Below are 21,376 nucleotides of genomic sequence, written 5' to 3' on the forward strand. Positions count from 1 at the left end.
AAAGCTTCGGTGCAGATTGGAACGTTGTGAAGGGGACGTAAGAACTCTTTGAAAGCTCCTTTTTTATAACTCATGGGATGGGTGGAAGAAAAATTGGATGACCAAGTCAGTCGTTGAAGCCATATCTAGATAATGGACAGTATCACTAAACGAATTAATAGAAGACTGAATAGCATTGTACTGTGCATTTAAATAATAGTCGAAAGAATGACACTCAGCAGTAGAGTCATTGTAAAGTAGAAAAATTTCGCCTACACATCTAAATCTTTGGACAATTTGCGAACCAAACGACGTGTGTTGAGTCACATGGTCGTGTTCAAACTGGGTCTCTAACATGTTAGCTAATCAGTACGACAGGAGTGACCCTTTACCTAATCCAAGTACCATCCCCAAAGCTAATAATTGTGTTCAGTACCAGTTCCAGCAACTTGATAACCTCATCGATCTCAGCTCGGGAACGATTGCTGTAACTACTGAAGTTCTCATAGACAATCCTAACTGCAGGCTCTGTGGCAATATTACTGCACATACTTTAATGTCCTGCATAACTATCCCCTTTCCAGGTGGAACGTTGAAACTGGAAAACACAGACACCAGATGGGTACTATTTCATAAAGATAAATCAGAAAGGTGGAGTTAATATTTGTTTAAATATTCCGCAATCAACTTCTTTGAACGGTTGCCTATACCAATCCTATCTTTCACTATGGGAGGTGCTGGGCAATTATCCTTTTGGCATTTATAGCACCCTGAGACGCGGTGGCTCCGATTTCATAGGTACCAACAACTTTCTTTGATAGGAACTTGGAAAAATAGATCTGAGCTTTAGATGATTATTATTTCGCTGTGGGATTGTATCTACAGAACTTGACGTTGTTGTCATCTCAGAAATTGTGGACTTTAGCCACATATTGGCTTTCGTTGATAACAACAACAGCCTTAGACTTATCAGAGCTAAGAATAACGGAACGAGACTCTTCAAATTCCTTATTAATGAATTGAAGCACTAATTTTTCACCATCCCGTGGTGATTTAGCAACCAGTTTCTTATTTTGGTTACCTTGGCACCTGATAACTTTACTAACGTCAATGACCGCCTCGTGACGCTGGGCCGTGGTAAACAAAACACTGTGTAACGCAGAAATAGAGTCAGCAACAGGGAGACCAAAATGTTGTTCAGACGTTAGGTGAGAAGTATTATAAGTTAGATCTTCTAGAAAATGCGTCTCCTCACTATAAAAAGAATTATTAGTTAAATTATCTACCCTCAAAGCAAACCAAAAAGAATGGGCCGGATGTAGGAGAAGATGTCTGACGAGGCCTGATACTACGTGATCTAGTTCCTCACCATGGGTCTGATACAAACATTTTCTAATCTTACTGCCACACTTATTTATATGTTTGTGAAACACCTGGTTAAATCCGCAGGACAGAACAGGTAGTTGGAATTGTGCAAAGGGGCCCAAAATGAGCGGCTGTCAGTTACACTCGAACACATATAACTTTATTTAGTAGCCCAAACACTACAGCGCAAATTTCCGACCTTAACTATCGACTGAACATGTCGCACAATCTTATGGCTCAAGGGCACAACCTCTTTGATTTGAAAACGGCGGAAGGCCCATGATTTAGAACACCACAACAATAAATTTTCAAAAGGCAGAGAGCACAAGGTTTTATATTTAATATTTCAAATGAGGCTGAAGGCCCAAACAATCGAAGACTTGACAAGTAAGGAACTTTCAATTTTAAAACGGCTGAAGGCCCATTATTTAAAACCCAACTAAAAGTACACAAATTCAAACCATCGGCTGAGAGCCATTAAAATACACAATCAAACACCAATAAGAAAAGGCAGTACAAGCAGCGGCGCTCAGAAGTTTCCGGTGGTCCGTCTGCACTTGAAATATTAACGTTCGCTAAGGGGGGAGAGGTAGTCGGCCCAACCATCCGATCCGCCGGCAACCCAATCAAGAGACAGTCAACGGGTCCTCCGACAAGTCGACTTGCTTTCCACCCGACCAGTATACAAGGGACTCCAAAGCCAAAACGTAAAAGGCATAGCCGTCCACAACCAAGTATGCATAAGCTGTCAAAACTACACACACGTGTTGGACAGCGACAACACGGTGAGGAAAGGACACTGCCTGAATTTTACGTCAGCGGACAGGGCAGGTAACCGGAACGCTAACGGTCACAAGGCAGAAAATACTGTTGGTACACTAGGACTTCAAGTAACCAAAATACAGGAAAAATCCACCGGGTGGTGGCCAAACTTTCGCCAACTCGAACACTCGCTGTTGCTCACGGGAATACCTCCCATCAGCCAACCATGAAAACCAACAGCAACGGTGTGAACAGACTGGCTTCGGTAATTACATCACCACCTAACTTTGATGTCCTGGGTCGGTGAGCCACGAACCTCGTAGCAATCGGAACAGCTTCCACAAACTCCGACACTTCGTAGAGACCGCGAGCGGGCCCGGCCCACTGCGCCGCGCGGAGATTTGCTGGCTGATCGACACCAACCGACCGACTGCCGCACACCAGCTAGCCGGAAACTATAAGCACCAGACCAAAGATAGTACAAGGTGTGAATATCGATACACACCGCTGCTGCCACACGAAGAAAGAGGAAGAACCACGGCGTAACGGCAATAACCGCAGGAAACCAAACGCAAAGTATCAGACAAGGTTTAAACCAGCGCATAGGCCAGGGCCAGCACGGTTCACTTTGTTTACTGAATCTAATAGCAACGGACATACGTGAACATGTACAGGCCATATATAAGGCTTCGTTAAACCTGGCCTTCTCAAACAAACGACGAACTTCCTCCCGCAAACAAAAGCCTCATAATGCATTTGCTTGCACTGTGGACGAAGGAGCTCTAATATCAACAGCACTTCTTATGTAACCAGAAAGACACATTTAGAGATGCAAGTCGTAGTGGATCGAACATTCATTAAAATTCTAAGCACTGCTTTTTTAAGATTAAAAAATTTATAAAATTCCCTTCTATATATGTTAGGCAATATACTACAATTAACCTTACAAGTCGGGCAACCAGAGCTAAAAACTAGTACATAATGTGAAGGGAAATCAAACAAATTAAAATCAGAGATGGAAAAACAGTCTGTAATAAAGGTGAGTGGAAGTCGAAGTCCACAAGAGCCTTGGTTAAAAATTGCTGTTTTGAAGAGCGCACCGCAGCGCGCAGTGTGAAGCAGTCGCTCTCCGTTTCTGGCGGTTGCGTCGCCGTGGCAATCGCAGCTTTGGTGTCCCCCTCTGGTGGGAAAGGGGAAAGGTTGCCTGTTCACTTGCATTTAAGGGGCGCTATGAGCTCGCCAGTGGGTCAGTTTGGGTCAGTCTCTCGTCCCCAGCTTGCTAATCTGTCTCTCGCCTGCAGTTAGTGTCTGTCTGTCGTTCGGATCAACCTTTAAAGCCGTCAAAATGAGAGTCTTTCCACTCCGCCAGTATGAGAACTCAGCGAGTGGTGGCCCGGTCGGGGCTTAGTTCCTGCATCTGAGTTTGCCCGTTAGGGCGCCAGTCTGCTCGAGTTTGTTCAGGCAATGGTCATTGGCGGTTGGATCGATCGGCTGGTCAGTCGCGCACTGAGACACAAGATGACTCGTCCGTCTTGAGCGTCGGCGCATGTGAGGTCGCTACGTGAGTCCAGTGGGCCTCATCAAACAGCGAGGGGTAGTGACTTCGCGGTCGACACGAGACCAACAGGAGTCAACCCACGACATCAGTCTGGCCGGTGCGAGCTGCAACACCGTGAGACGGGAGATCGGTGCGTCTTCCTCCGTCCGTTAAAGCGGCTGGCAGCGGACGGTTCGGGAGAGCGATTTGGGGGGTGCTGCTCCCGGTCTTCTAGAGAAATCGCAGTTTATTATTAGTTAAGTGATTAGCGATTTGTTGTTTGATTTACTCTTGTTAAATTCTACTTTTCTTGGTGAGGTCACCAGCCGTTTTGCTTTGGGGTCGTCCCACCATTCTTCTCCGTTTGCTCACCCGCGGGAAGGTGGCTGTTTACAAATTGGGTGGTCCGTTGTTCCCTTGTGGAGGAGGGGCGGGTTAGAGCAGCCTGCGGTTCGGGTTGTTCGGTAATCTCCCTATTAATCTACCGTACTTTAGTAGCTCCCTCTGTCATGTTTGTCGGATTTTGTGTGTTAACGAATTTATTGCTTGGAATGTAACGGCCTAATACCTGAAATATGTTTTGATCTTTGGAAACTTTGATATTATTGCCTATTATCTTGAGAGGCGGTATCTGTGTACTGTAGAGCATCTTGACTATTGTTTGGCCAACCTTGTAGAATTTTAAATAAGATTGCATTTCTTGGGCATTTATTTAAATGATTATTTTAGTATACAAAGTTGCCACCTTTTCACCGTAAGACTTTTCTTAGAAGTTAAAAATCAAGTTGCTCCTTCGGTGGCAAGGTTAATATTTTAATTGTTAGTGTTTTGTACCATTTCCATCCCCCCTATGAGGAGGTGCATAGTTTGTGTGCTTGCTTAAATTGTTAAAACTCTTAGTTTAAAGTTATCTGTTGTGTTGCAGATTTGCACCAGTGTAGTCTTTCAGAGGCTGTTGTGAGCGGTCGTAACTACGGCCGTGTCAAAAGGGAGCGGCAAGGTTCTTTGCCCGAAAGCTCATACATTCAAAATTTCTTTCTTTCTGCCTCTGAATAAATTGTAACTTTGATATTTAGAGGGTGCTTTCTGATTATAATTTTAATCTGTTTCTTTTAAAAAACGCCTTTAGGCACTATTAAAGTGAGTGAAATTTCCATTTGTTAAAAGGAATTTGGTTGTGATTTCATCAGTTACTCCTTGCAACTACTTCCATGCTTACATAGTGTGATTAAATGTGTTAATGTTCTTGATGAATCGCTAGTAAATAAAATAAATTCTTAATAATATTCTTTGAAAATAAATCACTGTTCGTTACTGGTAGCAGAGCGTGGTTAGCGTTTTGTTACTACTCTTTAAGTAATTGATGGAACTGTAGTTGTACTTATTTTATAATTTTGTAATATTGGCCAAGTGACTGTTTAGCTGCATGTTTCAGGTTTTCATGGCGGCCAGATAATGTCCAGGACAAGGCCTGTTGCGCAGAAGTCAACTCTTATATGAGTTGCGTATTCCTAATATAAAAAAGTTGTTTGCGGACTTAAAAGATGCCTTGCTCAATCCGGTCCAAATTTCACCCGAAGTAATTGGTTCCTTTCCGACAGCCATGGCAGCGGCGGCAGGAGAGGTCAGTGAGTTCCGACAACATTTAGACTGGTTTTGTGTTGATCACGCGAGTCGCAAGCAGTTAGCTAGACTACGCACACATTTAACCGTCTTTCTGATCTAGAACATGTTGTTGTAAACGAGGCTGATCGTAAGGAAGTGGTTGAGCTGCAGCGAGAGGTGGCTGCGTTGCAGATTCGGTTAACTAGGTTATTGTCTAGCTCCGAAGAATCTAGTGGGCAGGTTCAAATGGCTCTAAGCACTATGGTACTTAACATCTGAGGTCATCAGTCCCCTAGAACTTAGAACTACTTAAACATAACTAACCTAAGGACATCACACACATCCATGCCCGAGGCAGGATTCGAACCTGCGACCGGAGCGGTCACGCGGTTCCAGAGTGAAGCGCCTAGAACCGTTCAGCCACACCAGCCGGCTAATGGGCAGGTTCAAGTCGATCCGGCACGAACAGGAAGCGAACTAAATAACCCCAACCGTTGAATTTTTCGCAGAGCTACCTAAACCGATTGCACTTTTGTCAAAAGATGTAGGAGAATTAAGTGTAGAATCGTTAGCGAAGATACAGGAAATTCTGTGGTTACTGGTTTATTTTGAGTAGCATTATTTTGCTTTTCGAATATCGCTTTCCACCCTGTTAGCTCTGCTGTACCCGTTAGCAAAGGGAAAGTGTTACGAATTAATTTCTAGAGCTCTTTCGGAGGGGTTCTCATTACGACAACTTAGACAACTAATAATCACTGAGAGACTCACAGAGGGGTTTAGGAAACATGTAGAATCTCAGTATATTTTGAATGTTGCAGGCCGCTAGTGAAGATTTGTCGATGTATATGGTAAGGGTAAGGGTAGATTCGCAGGCCTTGCTAAGTGATTTGTCAGAAGAACAATTAATTGCAGTTGTTTTGGAAGGGGTGGCGGCTGCTAATAAAATAAATTTTATTTTCGAGTCACCCCCGAAGACCTGGAAAGAACTCTCTGTTGTTGTTACTTCTGCTTCTGCGCTAAAGTTAAGTGAGGACTCTGGGAATGTTAGTGTGTTGGGACAAGCGAAGGAAAATTTTGAAGTGGAGAGAGATCGTCTAAGTAGTAATTATCAAGGCGTATAGCCGACCGCGGTGATCTCGCGGTTCTAGGCGCGCAGTCCGGAACCGTGCGACTGCTACGGTCGCAGGTTCGAATCCTGCCTCGGGCATGGATGTGTGTGATGTCCTTAGGTTAGTTAGGTTTAAGTAGTTCTAAGTTCTAGGGGACTGATAACCACAGCAGTTGAGTCCCATAGTGCTCAGAGCCATTTTTTTATCACGGCGTATACAAGAAATATTTTCGCTGTGAGGCTAGTATGCAGTTGGTTAGGAGTTGTCCGGTTTTATGTGGGGGCAAGAAGTACTAAGTGACATAAGGGCAGGCGGAACGTTTCCAGGAGTAACTTATTGTTTAGTGAGGGGCGTGCCGTAGTTGCTGATTCCCGGTTACGTCGACCTTATGTTCGTCTGAGTTTGAATCAGGAACCCCTCTGCGCCTTATTGGATACGGGTAGCACTTATTCCTCGCTTAATAAGGCTTGGTTTTTTTTTGGAATTTGGCTATCTTACCAGGCTCAAACCAATGGTCAGGTGCTGCCTCTGGCAATCCTATTCCTGACCTGTCTTCCTACTCATAGCGAATCCTTCTCCAGTCATGCCAATTTCTGCTGCTGTTGGTATTACCCTATACTCATCTACCCAGAAATCCTTGTCTTCTTTCCATTTCACTTCACTGAACCATACTATATCTAAATTGAACCTTTACATTTCATTTTCAGAATATATTGCTTCCCTACCACGTTCAAGCTTCTGACATTCTACTCCCCGACTCGTAGACATTATCTTTTTATTGGTTGATCAGTCCTTTTATCATGATCACCTCTAGCTTGGCATACCCCTTCCCGATATCTGAATTGGGGGGGGGGTCTTTTCTGGAATGGAGAGATCATCATGACACTTTCTCAGTTACAGTGCTGTGAATACACGTTATGTCTCTTTAACACAGTGGTTTGCACTGTCTTGTACATCCTCATGCCGTTGATCATTGCTGATTCTTCCACTTTTAGGTGTAGTTTCCCAAACCAGGACAAGAGAGTGCCCTGAAGATCTGTCCGCCCTCTTTGAAAAGATCGTTGGCAGAATAAGCGAGACCTCTTATACCGAAACTCTTCGGCCGCCAATGCTGTTTACTAATCAAAATTTCTGCGGTGGCGCATTTCGAAACTCGGACTGAGGACGTTTTATTTGTTAATCAAAGGCGCTAACCCGCTGGCCTCAGGTGAACAGAATTCCTTTTTATCGTGGCACCGATCTATTCCATGCTGTATCTAACTCCAACCTTTCCTTTTCCCTTTTTAAATTTTCTCGATTAAGTTATTCACTCTCTGACCCGTAGACTGTCATCTTTGTTTTTCCTGGCGACAGCATCCTACTGAGTTGTAGATCCGAATGTGAGACTATGTCATCTTCAGTTATTTTACCCAAGAGGAAGCCATCATTATTTTGGAATACAGAAAAGCTACAGGTCCTGGGGCAACAAAACGGAATTCGTTTCCCCTTGGTTTCAGCCGTTTGCAGTAGCACGACAACAGGTACACGTTGGCTAATGTTTCAAGGCAAGATCAAAGATTCTCAGACGGTTTCCCCTGCATTTTCTTAAAAGAGACATGTTAGCCATCTGACCAAGGCTAGGTACATTGTTCATGGGGGTACTGTTGTATGTTTCATGCATCGATCTTCTCACAGAAGGGCGTATTTCTACTAACGTTTGCTGGTCGACATCTGTGAGCTCTCTTTTGAAACTACGAGTGCAGCAGTCACTGCTTCCTCAGCATTTTCCGAATTTTATTACTAAACTATGGTGGGTCTTCACCACCACTACGACACTTACTTGGTACATACATCAGTTCAAACTTTGTCCGTAATTCGTCTACGTCCATTGTATCGGAACTGAATTATGTCAGTTCATTGTCTACGTTGGGTGCTAAGAACTGCTTATGTGCTTTTATTTGCATATATACTTTCCAGCCTTGTTTAGCAATTATGGTTACTATAATGGCATTATCATCAGTAATGCCTTTCTCTATTCGGACATCCATAAGGTCAGGCCTGTTTGTAGCGACGAGGTGTAAAATATTTCAGCTGCATGAGGGATGTCTAATTAGTTTTTCAAGGCGGCTTTCGGGAAACGTATTTAAAATTTCATCACGAAGTGATAGCACCTGTAGTGCGTCCATAGAATTTCAGTCTATAGTTGCTAGACTGAAATCGCATTATCTGGGTATTTCCGTGCTACTTATCGTAGACTTCCTTCGAATTATTCTACTACCGATACAGCGGGATCGGGTTGAGTTCACCTAGGCCCGCTACTCGTGCCAAGATAACACAGAATTGTAAAATGTAAACTTTTACCGCTGAAAGTGTCACAATTAATAAGATATTCCGGGCTAATATGCCGTGGTCGAAGGAATTTCACTTTAAAACTCGTTTCGTCCCCATTTGTGTAGAACGTTTTCAAGGGGTATCCTAGCTTTGTTGTCTATCCAGTTCACACCCTGGCTCGCTACTGACTACAGCAAAATTCCGTTTCCGGTAGCTTCTGCGCAGCGACGTGATAACACATGTTTTGAATACGCGAGAGTTGTCGACTGTCGTCGTCCGCTGTTACTATCATTGCTTCGAGGAGGACTCGTACACATCTTCGGTCACAACTTCACAGTCAGATCAATTTCGACCTCTGTTGTCAAGATATTTTTGTTGATGTCTAATCTGTCTTTTCGCTGTACTTTCCATGCATAGCTAAATTTTTTGAGCATTCTGTTTCGGGTTTCATCCAGCTCTCGCTTCCGAGAATAATTTGAGTGCGGCAATTTTCTCGGAGGAACTTTGTTATGAATATCTCGACGATTTATAGTTAAAATTCTAACAGTCGAAGTGTCTATAATCTCTAAGCGATCTGCTTATCGACGAGACGTCGAACTACCGCCTAGCCTAAATAAAAATCCCCATGTACACTCCACAAGTACTCTGCTTCCCTATTAACTGCTTCTTCTGTGTAGTTTACCACTGATCTATCTAAGGGAGTCGTACAAGTACCCACCCGATAACGCAAGTCTAGGAACCATCCAACCATGAACGTCACAGACTCATAGACTCGATGGTGTTCTCGTTCCATACCTAAGGACCACTATTGTCTCTGTAGCAAATTCTGAGTTCCACATGCACAGCGCTAGCGAGGCAAGGAGTCTTCACCATTTCCACCAGCGGCTCATAGGAACTGAGGATGTCCGAATAACACAAACGACAGCCGTTATGGACGCCTACATTGCACGCTGGCCCCTCAGTAACGCAGGCAGGGCTCCGTCCATATCTCCGATGAGGCTACACGCCAGCAGACACACAGAGTGTATGCTGGATTTCTTTCCAGCTCTGAACGCGATTTTCCCTAAGGTATCCCATAACGACCCTAACATTGGAAATCCCGATAAGTAGCAAATCCCTACTTCGTGTGCCTACTCGGAGCCTCCCAAAAACACATCCCTTGTCCACCACATAGGAACGCGCCATTTAGATACAGATTCCATCCCCCCCCACCCCCACCCAGCCGAGTAAGCTCTCTATTGTATACAGAATACTGGTTGGACCCTAGGGTTCTTTCATGTTTACTAATTGATAAGTCATGGGATCCTTCCTAACACTGTTGGGGCCTCCTTTGGCCTGGCAAAGACCAGAGACACGACGTGGCTCGAACTCAGCAAGTCGTTGGAGGACCCCTGCAGAAATATTGAGACATGCTTTCCTTATAGCCGACCATAACAGCAAAAATATTACCGGTGCAGGGTTTTCTGCAAGAACTAACCTCTCGATTATGTCACATAAAAGTGCGATGATATTGGGCGATCTACGTAGCCAAATCATTCGCTGGAATCGTATAGAATGTTCTTCAAACCAATTGCAGACAAATGTGACCAGGTGACACGGAGCATTGTCATCCGTAAAGGGTCCATCGGTGTTTCGGAACATGGAGTCCATGGAAGGCTGAAAATGATCACCAAGTACCCAAGCATAGTCATATCTAATCAACAATCGGTTCAGTTGGACGAGACGACCCAGTCCATTCCATGTAAACACAGCCCATAGTATTTTGGAGACACCACCAGCATGCACGGTATGTTGCTGACAAATTGCGTTCCTGTCTCCATTGGGTCTATGCAACACTCGAGCCCTACCATCAGCTCTTACAAACTGAAATCTGGGATAATCTGATCAAGCGCTGCTTGCGATACCTTGCTGTCAGGTCATCTGCGATTATAGCCCATACACGCCAAATGCTGCCGCTTACAGATACGTTCGTCGCACATCCCAAGTTGATTTCTGTGGTTATTTTTCGAAATTTCGCTTGTCTATTAGCACAGACAACTCTTCGCAAATGACGAAAATTTCGGCCGTTACGTGAAGGCCACAAGATGGTAGCACACTGCAGCATACTTTTATCCACTTTCACTTGGCATAAATCCGGCTACACGTTACCACAGTCCTCAGATATGCGAGTTCACTCACTAATTAGTAAAATTAGATCGTATGTCAGTATATGTTGTAGTTATACTGACAGGGAAAACTATTTTGTGGGTTCCTGAATGAGATATAGTGTATTAGGTTTTGGACTTTATCTTGTAGTAATCTACTTGAGGTGCTGAGAACCATAGAGCACATCATCGTCGATTCTGTGATTGTGGCATTTACTCATGCTTCTGACATCTGTTGATCCTATGGTAGGGGAGGTGTATCTGTACTGTAGGCCCACAATATATGTATTCACGAAAAGCTGTCTCACTGGTTTGTCTGACATTCACTTAAATATTGGATCGACGTTCTGACGTTCCCGAAGGTAATCTTATAGGCCCTTTGCTGTTCCTTATCTATATAAAAGATTTGGGAGACAATCTGAGCAGCCGTCTTCGGTTGATTGCAGATGACGCTGTCGTTTATCAACTAACATAGTCATCAGAAGATCAAAACAAATTGCAAAACAGATTTAGAAAAAATATCTGAATGGTGTGAAAAGTGGCAGTTGACCCTGAATAACGAAAGGTGTGAGGTCATCCACATGAGTGGTAAAAGGAACTCGTTAAACTTCGGTTACACGATAAATCAGTCTAATCTAAAAGCCGTAAATTCAGCTAAATACGTAGGTATTACCATTACGAACAACTTAAATTGGAAGGAACACAAAGAAAATGATGTTGGGGGAAAGCTAACCAAAGACTGGGTTTTATTGGCAGGACACTTAGAAAATGTAACAGACCTACTAAGGAGACTGCCTACACTAGGCTTGTCCGTCCTCTTTTAGAATACTGCAGCGCGGTGTGGGATCCTTACCAGTTAGGACTGACGGAGTAAATCAAGAAAGTTCAAAGAAAGGCAACGCGTTTTGTATTATCGCGAAATATGGGAGAGAGTGTCACAGAAATGATACAGGATTTGGGCTGAAAATAGTTAAAAGAAAGGTGTTTTTCGTTTCGTCGGAATCTTCTCACGAAGTTCCAATCACCAGCTTTCTCCTCCGAATGCGAAAATATTTTGTTGACACCGACCTACATAGGGAGGAACGATCACCACGATAAAATAAGGGAAACCAGAGCTCGTACGGAAAAATACAGCTGTTCATTCTTTCCACGCGCTATACGAGATTGGAAGAAAAGAGAATTGTGAAGATGGTTCGATGAAGCCTTTGCCAGGCAGTTAAATGTGATTTGCAGAGTATCCATGTAGACGACGGTATGCTTTTGGTCCTTTTTTTTTTAAAATCTTTATTAACACAATACGTCAGCAACAATATGAAAATACAACATAACCCACCACCTCAATAATTAGTGGGTCTATATATTATACTACTACAAAATACAGCAATTTCTACAATTCATTATTTGAACTGGCTTAACTATGAGCAAGGTTAATCTGTTAGGCTATCCTAATTAGCTAGTTTATTCTGCAGCGATTACAAGTGTGCTAGTTGATGTACAAACCTACTGTTAAAGGCCTGCTCACTGAGCTAAACCCATGTGAGCGTGCCCCTGGCACTGGGCTGGCCAAGTCCGTATTGTCGCTGCAGTCCCTACTTGTATTTGTTAGTGTTCTAATCTACTACTACTACTACTACTACTACTACTACCACTACCAATTATTTAGTCCTATATCTAAAGTAGAATTCAGTTGTTGCCTGGTAGGTGATGCACTCGCTGGCCTGGTCCAGTAGTGCAGCGGATTACAATCATGAGAAACTGGCCTGATTCGCACTCAGCGGTATGGCGAGTACATCTCAGTCGAATCCGGGTTCGATGTTATCCGTCTTGGTTTCCTAGAAAGTCTCGCAAAATCTTTTGTGATACCTCGTTTGCCAGTGTGTTAAGAATACTGAAGGTATCGGCACGTCGTATTAGGGCATAAGTGTCGTTGTCGGGTAGTTTTTCTCGTAGGTCATGCGCCACATCATCATATAACAGGCAGTCATAGATGATGTGCTCAGGTGTTCCGTCTTGAGCGCTGGTGTAGCTCTTTCCCCAAACCGACATAGGTTTGTCGGGTATGGCCCATGTCCCGTGATAAAGTGCAATAATCCCCTACTTGGCTCGAAGTAGGTCATCTCAAGTCGCTCTTTGATGTTAGGTAGCAGCTGAAAGACCCTTCTGCCAGTTTCTTCGTTCTCCCAAGATGTTTGCCATAACTTCTCCCCCCTTCTCTTGATAGCAGGTTTATCTCCTACCTGAACCCCCAAAATGTCCCTGGTCTTATCTAACTTTCCTTTAGAGACCCAGTACCATGCGGCCTGTTCTCTTATTTTTATGTCTAATGGGCATTATCCGATCAGCACCAGTAGAGCCCCCCCCCCCCCCCCCAGGAGTCGTTCTGTAGGCCCCGACAGACCGCATTATCATGTTTCTTTGCACTCTTCTCACTGCCATGGCCGGAATCATCCTCGTCAGCCTGTGAGCCAAGACCCCACACGCATAACCTACTACTGATGACAGGATGCTGTTGCGATATAGTTTAATCAGAGCGCGTGGCAGATGAAAGTTTTTGTGACCAATGTTGATGAGGTTGTTCAGAGTTTCCATGGCACGTAATGTTATGGTTTCGATGTCAGATGTGTAGCTCCATTTTTCGTCAATGATTACTCAGAGATATCGCGCTTCGTGACGCTGAAGAACTGGTGTTCCACCTATTCTCACAGTGGGGCTTCTGACCAGATTGCCTTTTAGAAGGAAGGTATGTTGATTTGTTCTGTGCGATCTTCATTTTTGCTTGTTGGCACCACTCAGTTAGTATAGTTATTGCTCTTTCTGCTTTTGGCTCAAGTTCTTCACGGCTACGGCCGCCGACCAACAGGAGGAGGTCGTCAGCGTAGGCTATCACGTCTAGCACATCCTCGCTGAGTTGCAGTTTTTCTAGCAGGGGCTCTACATTTACGTCCCAAAAGAGTGGCCCCAGTACTGAGCCCTGGGGACACCCCTCGTAATGGTTTTGCTTATCTTGTCGCAAGGCGATGATAACCAGACCTCCCTGTCCATGCAATAGCTCCTGAGACAGCCATAGAGGGCCCTGGGCACTCCTTCTCACGCAAGCTGGAGAAGAGCGAGGGCCACCACAGGTTGTCAAAGGCGCCACTGATGTCCACCATGATGCCGATCGCATATCTGTACGGGGTAGAGCCACACACAGCTGCTAAGGCGATTGCGTCAGACGCCGATCGCCCAGGCCGGAAGCCGAACTGCCTGTCGCTCATCCCGCACAAAATCCTGTGTACAGTCAGTCTGTCAGCCAATAGCTTCTCTAACGGTTTCCCCATGATGTCTAGGAGACATATTGGTCTGAAAGACTTGGCTCCATGGGTTCTTTGTCCTTGCCTTTCTTGATGATGACCATATTTGCTCTTTTCCAGATCTTTGGGAATTTACCGGTCCTGAGACATTCATTGAATAACCCTGAAGGAGGTGCTATTAGCTGTGGGGCGAGGAACTCTATCACCTCCGCAACTATACCGTCTGGCCCTGGTGCTTCCCCTTTCTTTGGTGACTTTATCTGCGCAGCAATTTCTTCTTCGGAGAAAGGGTACACCGTGGTGTCATTGGTGTACACCTGTTGATCTGCCCAGCGGATTTGCTGTTGGGTCTCTGTTTCTCCATTTTCCTCATCATCCGGCAGTAGAGTCCGCAGGAGGGCCTCGGCGGTCTCTCGCCAGGACTCTGTCGTTCTGCCAGCCTCTCTGATAGTGGAGAGGACCGCTGGGAACCTTATCTTTTCCCTGACCAGCTTGTAGGGAACTCCCCACGGGTCAGTTTCGAGTTGTCTCAATACGTAATCCTCCCAGCTCTTCATCCTTACCTGTTTTAATTGTTTTTGGAAAGCGTCCTTCGCTTCTCTGTATTGCTGCAGCCAGTGTTGTTTCTCCGGCCAGACGGCACTTCGCTGGTAGTACTTCCCCGCCCGTCGGACAGACTGGCGCAGACGTTAGAGGTCAGCCGTCCATGGTGATGGGGAGGCCGCTACGGCCCTTCTCCTATTTAGAACAGCGGCTTTTACCGCCCTAATTACTGGTCCCACCAGTTCCTCGGCGTACCTATCCGCGTCCAGGTCACCGTCGGACAATGGAGGAATACTACATTCTCGAGCCAGGCGTTCCCCGTTTGTTTTATTGAAGTTGTACTGTGTTTCCAGCGGCACTCTTTCTGACAGAGATCAAAGACAATCAGATTGTGATTTTGGTCCTTACGGTTTTCAGTCTCTCATTTGTATTCTAGTCAAGTGACCATGCTGGTAGACATAAATACCTGAAATTAATCATTTCCATGAATGGCAGTTTGCAGTTGGTTGTTTACTGCCGCGCGGAGTGGCCACGTGGTTTGAGGCGCAATGTCACGGATTGCGCGGTCCCTCACGCCGGAGGTTCGAGTCCTCCCTCGGGTATGGGCGTATGTGTTGCTCTTACCATAAGTTAGGTTAAGTTAGTATAAGTTGTGTGTAAGTCTAGGGACCGATGACCTCAGCAGTTTGTTTCCTTAGGAATTCATACTCGTTTGAACATTTGGTTGTTTACTGTGCTGGAATCGGCTTTCATGTGCAGTGTCAACATGTTTTCTGTTGAAACTTTTTGCGGTAACTGAAAACAAAATTACCAGGATAAGTTAGTCCCAAGGGAACGAGGGCGTCGCACACCAGATCCGTTCATTCAGAAAGTGATGAAATCAAGAAATCAAATAAGCGTGCCTACAAGCGAACATTTAACTAAGAAGTGTATAAGAGGCGCAAGTTGTTGTGTAGGTGCTACGAAAGATTTTCCCGGAAGTTCTTGGACTAATAAATATGTTAAGAACTTTGTAAATTTGTCTGAAAAAATAAAAAAAGCTCGAAAAACTCATCTTACACAATAATGCGGAACAGGAATAGCGAAAGCTCAAACATTATTCAATTCTCTTCCTAAACTGTACTTAATTATGAAAAAAACAACATTTTTCAGGCAAATCATGCTCATTATTACTGTCATTACCATTGTTATTATTATTATTATTGGCAGTCGCTCTAGTTTTATAAACTTGATTGTAAGCATAACTGTTATACAGAGAATGGCTATTAAAGTAACACTCTTAAATTTATCTGGATCTAATGTATAATCACGAGCTCCTAATGTATGTATGTGCACATCGCTGTCCCATTCCTTCAGTCATGTCACCGTGCAACTGCAATGATCCTCCACTAGAACTTCGTCTTTTTAAGACGGCCACGAGCAGGACTTGAAGACCGGGCCGTGCACTAACAAGAGTTTGTTAATCACCCTCGCGTCACACCTGCTTCTGGAGTCACTACTTGCTCTCGGTCTTGACGCAAATTGGACGGACGTCTCCGCTGATGCCCACGCTTCGACGCGGCACACCAAGGACGACCGCCGTGGCGGTTATTAAGTTGAATTATTGGCGACCCGCGCCGCGTGCAGACTAATTGCGGCCCGCGACTGCTAATTGAAGCGACCGGGGACGGCGCTCCCTGCGCGCCGTCTGGGCCGCGCTCGCCGCGTCTGCAGGGTGGCAGCTGGCCGCCCCAGCGTGGAGGGAAGGCACGTCACAGGGGCGGGCACCCAACTTTGTAGACACCGGTCGCTACGCTACCTGCTACTGCGCGGTTAGTTTTCCCTGCACTGCGGAGACCGCCTGCGGGTCGTTTCTGCTAGCGTAGCACCCCTCCTTCTCTCATCTAGTTTCCATATTCACTCTCCTCTTCTCCACCTTTGCCTTTTCCAACTTTGTTACAAGGAAAAGGTTTAACTTACACAACCACACTGAAGTGCAAAAGGATGAAAGTAAATCACGTAGTGTGTCACTGCCAATATGTGTTTTCACATGTTGGTGTATGGGAGTATCTACATTCCTGGAAATTGAAATAAGAACACCGTGAATTCATTATTCCAGGAAGGGGAAACTTTATTGACACATTCCTGGGGTCAGATACATCACATGATCACACTGACAGAACCACAGGCACATACACACGGGCAACAGAGCATGCACAATGTCGGCACTAGTACAGTGTATATCCACCTTTCGCAGCAATGCAGGCTGCTATTCTCCCATGGAGACGATCGTAGAGATGCTGGATGTAGTCCTGTGGAACGGCTTGCCATCCCATTTCCATCTGGCGCCTCAGTTGGACCAGCGTTCGTGCTGGACGTGCAGACCGCGTGAGACGACGCTTCATCCAGTCCCAAACATGCTCAATGGGGGACAGATCCGGAGATCTTGCTGGCCAGGGTAGTTGACTTACACCTTATAGAGCACGTTGGGTGGCACGGGATACATGCGGACGTGCATTGTCCTGTTGGAACAGCAAGTTCCCTTGCCGGTCTAGGAATGGTAGAACGATGGGTTCGATGACGGTTTGGATGTACCGTGCACTATTCAGTGTCCCCTCGACGATCACCAGTGGTGTACGGCCAGTGTAGGAGATCGCTCCCCACACCATGATGCCGGGTGTTGGCCCTGTGTGCCTCGGTCGTATGCAGTCCTGATTGTGGCGCTCACCTGCACGGCGCCAAACCGCATACGACCATCATTGGCACCAAGGCAGAAGCGACTCTCATCGCTGAAGACGACACGTCTCCATTCGTCCCTCCTCACGCCTGTCGCGACACCACTGGAGGCGGGCTGCACGATGTTGGGGCGTGAGCGGAAGACGGCCTAACGGTGTGCGGGACCGTAGCCCAGCTTCATGGAGACGGTTGCGAATGGTCCTCGCCGATACCCCAGGAGCAACAGTGTCCCTAATTTGCTGGGAAGTGGCGGTGCGGTCCCCTACGGCACTGCGTACGATCCTACGGTCTTGGCGTGCATCCGTGCGTCGCTGCGGTCCGGTCCCAGGTCGACGGGCACGTGCACCTTCCGCCGACCACTGGCGACAACATCGATGTACTGTGGAGACCTCACGCCCCACGTGTTGAGCAATTCGGCGGTACGTCCACCCGGCCTCCCGCATGCCCACTATACGCCCTCGCTCAAAGTCCGTCAACTGCACATACGGTTCACGTCCACGCTGTCGCGGCATGCTACCAGTGTTAAAGACTGCGATGGAGCTCCGTATGCCACGGCAAACTGGCTGACACTGACGGCGGCGGTGCACAAATACTGCGCAGCTAGCGCCGTTCGACGGCCAACACCGCGGGTCCTGGCGTGTCCGCTGTGCCGTGCGTGTGATCATTGCTTGTACAGCCCTCTCGCAGTGTCCGGAGCAAGTATGGTGGGTCTGACACACCGGTGTCAATGTGTTCTTTTTTCCATTTCCAGGAGTGTAATTGTGGGGTTAACTTCGGCTTTAACCGTACCCTTGTAATGTTGCTAACCGCCTGGTGACCTTTTATGGTGAACATATAGCTCCCCATCAAGCAATCTGAATTATTTAACAAAAGTTGCGCAATGCATAAATTACGATGGGGCCTTCAAAAAACAATGCAACATTTTTTTTTCAACGGCAATTTAGGTTGCAAAAACGCGAAATTGGTTGTGAACATCGTGGAATATTCCTGCTTCAGCCCTATAGTTTCGAGACGTTCCGATATGTGGCGGTGCGATACGTAGCCTTCAACGTGGCCTCTATAAGGGAGGTGCGTTCCAAGCTGAGAGCCGTCGTTTTCTTTCGGTGGAAAACCAAAGCATAGCAAATATTCATAGGCGCTTGCAGAATGTCTACAGGGATCTGACAATGAACGAAAGCACGGTGAGTAATCGTGGTAGCGGATACCTTTCCTATGTCTGGCGCGCCTGCCGGCCACACACAGCTGTGACTCCTACAGTGTTGGAACGTGTGGACACTGATTCGACGTTATCGACAGTTCACGGTCAAACATTTCGCTAGTGCATAGGACGTCTCTGTTCGTAGTCTGACATACTTGCAAGCCGCGCGGGGTAGCCGTGTGGTCTCAGGCGCCTTGTACGACTCGCGCGGCTCTCCCCATCGGAGGTTCGAGTTCTCCCTCGCGCATGGGTGTGTGTGTGTGTGTGTTGTCCTCAGCATAAGTTAGTTTAGTTAGATTATATAGTGTGTAAGCCTAGGGACCGATGACCTCAGCTTTATCGTAGATTTGTGAGCAGTGGGTTACGGGATGTTATTTGTTCGAAGTATTTTCATTGGGAGAGTGCATTGGGGAAGCCAGTCGGCATTTTAGCGAGATCCTCTCCTGGAAATGCAGAATTTGTAGCAGAAGTAACTTGATAGACGAGCAGGAGCGTAAGACCGGTGCCTTTCAGGTGCAGTTACCAGACACAAAGGAGGAACTAGATAGTTTCAGGAGGGTGAAGGGTGCTGGGGAATGAAAACTGGTAGTTGGCAAGAAGGCAGGTAGGAGGGAGACATATTAAGACAGTTGTACTTTGTGTATAAGCAATAGATTTGGCCAACTGTCATAGTTGAGTAGAGAGGAGCCTCTCGTAGCTGTAGGTGTAGGAAACATGCAGCAGTCCCCAGTAGTTAGGAAGCCAAAGTAAGTTGCAAATTCTAACGTAAAGAAGGTTCTTCTGCAAGGTAGTTCGCATGGCAGAGGTGTGGGTCAGCAGTTGCAGGAAGGGTAGGGGAGTGCGTGCCAGGCCACCAGAAATGTGAAGCTTAGTTCAGGGTTGGCTCAGGTGACTGTCAGCATAGAGGAGTTACGTAAGTAAATTACTAGCTGATTTACATGACTAAACTTTGTGGCCAACAGGGACTGTATTTTCATATTAAGGTGCCATACTATTATTGTTATTAATTACGTTTGCTGTCGACGCCATTACTTACTCGTAGTGAGGCAAGCTTTCCTCCACCTGACTTATCACGTACTATTGTGCCCCTTTCATTTAAAAGGTTTTGATCTGTAAGTAACTCCCCAAATTTCTTGATCTTGTGTTGGCGCGGTGATCTACTGAAATCTTACTGGTCGCATCATTAGAAATAATATGTTACTTTATGGCCGTAACTGATTATTTTGTTACTTACAATACTGGGTCACTTACAGTTTTCAAACTTGAAACTGGCGTTGGCCGTTACATTGAATAAGGAATTATGTGGCTGAAAATTGTTTCTAGTGTCTCCCTGCTTTAGGAGATCAGTGTTATGATTATCGTTTTATGGTTGTCTCATAAACTTGACATCCCTTACTGTTCCCCTTCAATAGTGTAAAAAGATATAGCTTAGTGATTGGCTGTTTACCTGGTTACATAAAGAGCTGCTAGGCCTCCATGGTAGGTAACTGTGTTTTACTTCTGCTGTTTGTTGCGTCGATTGTTTGAAGTGACTTGCATCACTTTTAAAGCTCAGTTCTCCATGTTTTACGTCAAATAAATTCTGGATTTGTCTAAGCAGAGTCATTTGTCCTGGAAGTTCTTCCTGTTATGAAACGAGACGATGACCGTTATAACAGTTAATCGTTGCTTGTGAGAGTTGTGTAGAACTTCGTTACGTCTTAACCGAATTACTTACATTTTTTCTGCGATTAATTCAATGCGGACCATTGGGACCATGGCAGCAGCGGTGTAACTGCATTATGCCAACTTATTTTTTGTGCTAGCTTGTATCTCAATATGATTAAGTGTCGTAGTATTGTATTTAAAACTTGTTAATCTACAGACACAGTTGTATGACCGTGAGTGTTGGAGACAAATAATTTACTTGAATCTGTACCTTAACCTTTTGGCTGTTGATTTATGTAATAACTGCTTCCAAGTTTTGAATTTTGATCCAGGATATGTAATAATTCTTTTAAATTTTCCATTTTTATTAATCTTCGCTGTAAATAACAGCTAAACAGTTGAAGGATAAAAATTTATTGAAACCCTTGACCATGGTTTCGGTATATCTAAGTATACCTTCATCAGAAACCAGAATACACTAAAATTACATCCTGCAGTGGAGGTGCTTAAAACAAACTTAGACTCTGAACTAGTACAGATAGTAGGCTAACTACTGATAGTACGCTATGTTCGCATCGACCATCTCTTCGTAAATGTGCAGTATTGCTGGAGGTGATATTTTACTTTTAACTACTAATGACGCCTTTGGCACAATTTTTTTAAGCACCTCCACGGCAGGATGTGATTGTAGTGTATTTTGGCTTATGATGAAGGTATACTTAGATATATCAAACCATGGTCGAGGATTTCAATAAATCTTTATCCTCCAACTGTTTGGCTGTTATCATTTACCATGAAGATTTTGAACAGTTGCTGCTTCAGCCATGTTTAAAATTTTGATTTTGATTAATCCTTTATCTTTTTATTTTAATTTTTATTTTAACAATCAACAGCCTCAGTTGCACCGTTTACCTAGAATTTACAAATCCATAAATTATCGTCACACTGTAAAACGTACCTGGAACTGCCTCTGCCTCACTTCGCCACCGCGATGCGGCAGCCACGAGTGCTGTACTGGAACTTTACTTTTTGTGTCAAGTGTACTTTAATCTATGTTTTAATAAAGTATGTAAAATTATGATTCTGGATTCGATTTGCCCAGCACATCCCCGCTCACCTCACCCGCTTCCTACCTGATCAAAAATGTCATTTCTATTCGCAGGTAATTG

This window comes from Schistocerca nitens, chromosome 9, assembly GCF_023898315.1.
Source record: "Schistocerca nitens isolate TAMUIC-IGC-003100 chromosome 9, iqSchNite1.1, whole genome shotgun sequence".
Classification (NCBI taxonomy): domain Eukaryota; kingdom Metazoa; phylum Arthropoda; class Insecta; order Orthoptera; family Acrididae; genus Schistocerca; species Schistocerca nitens.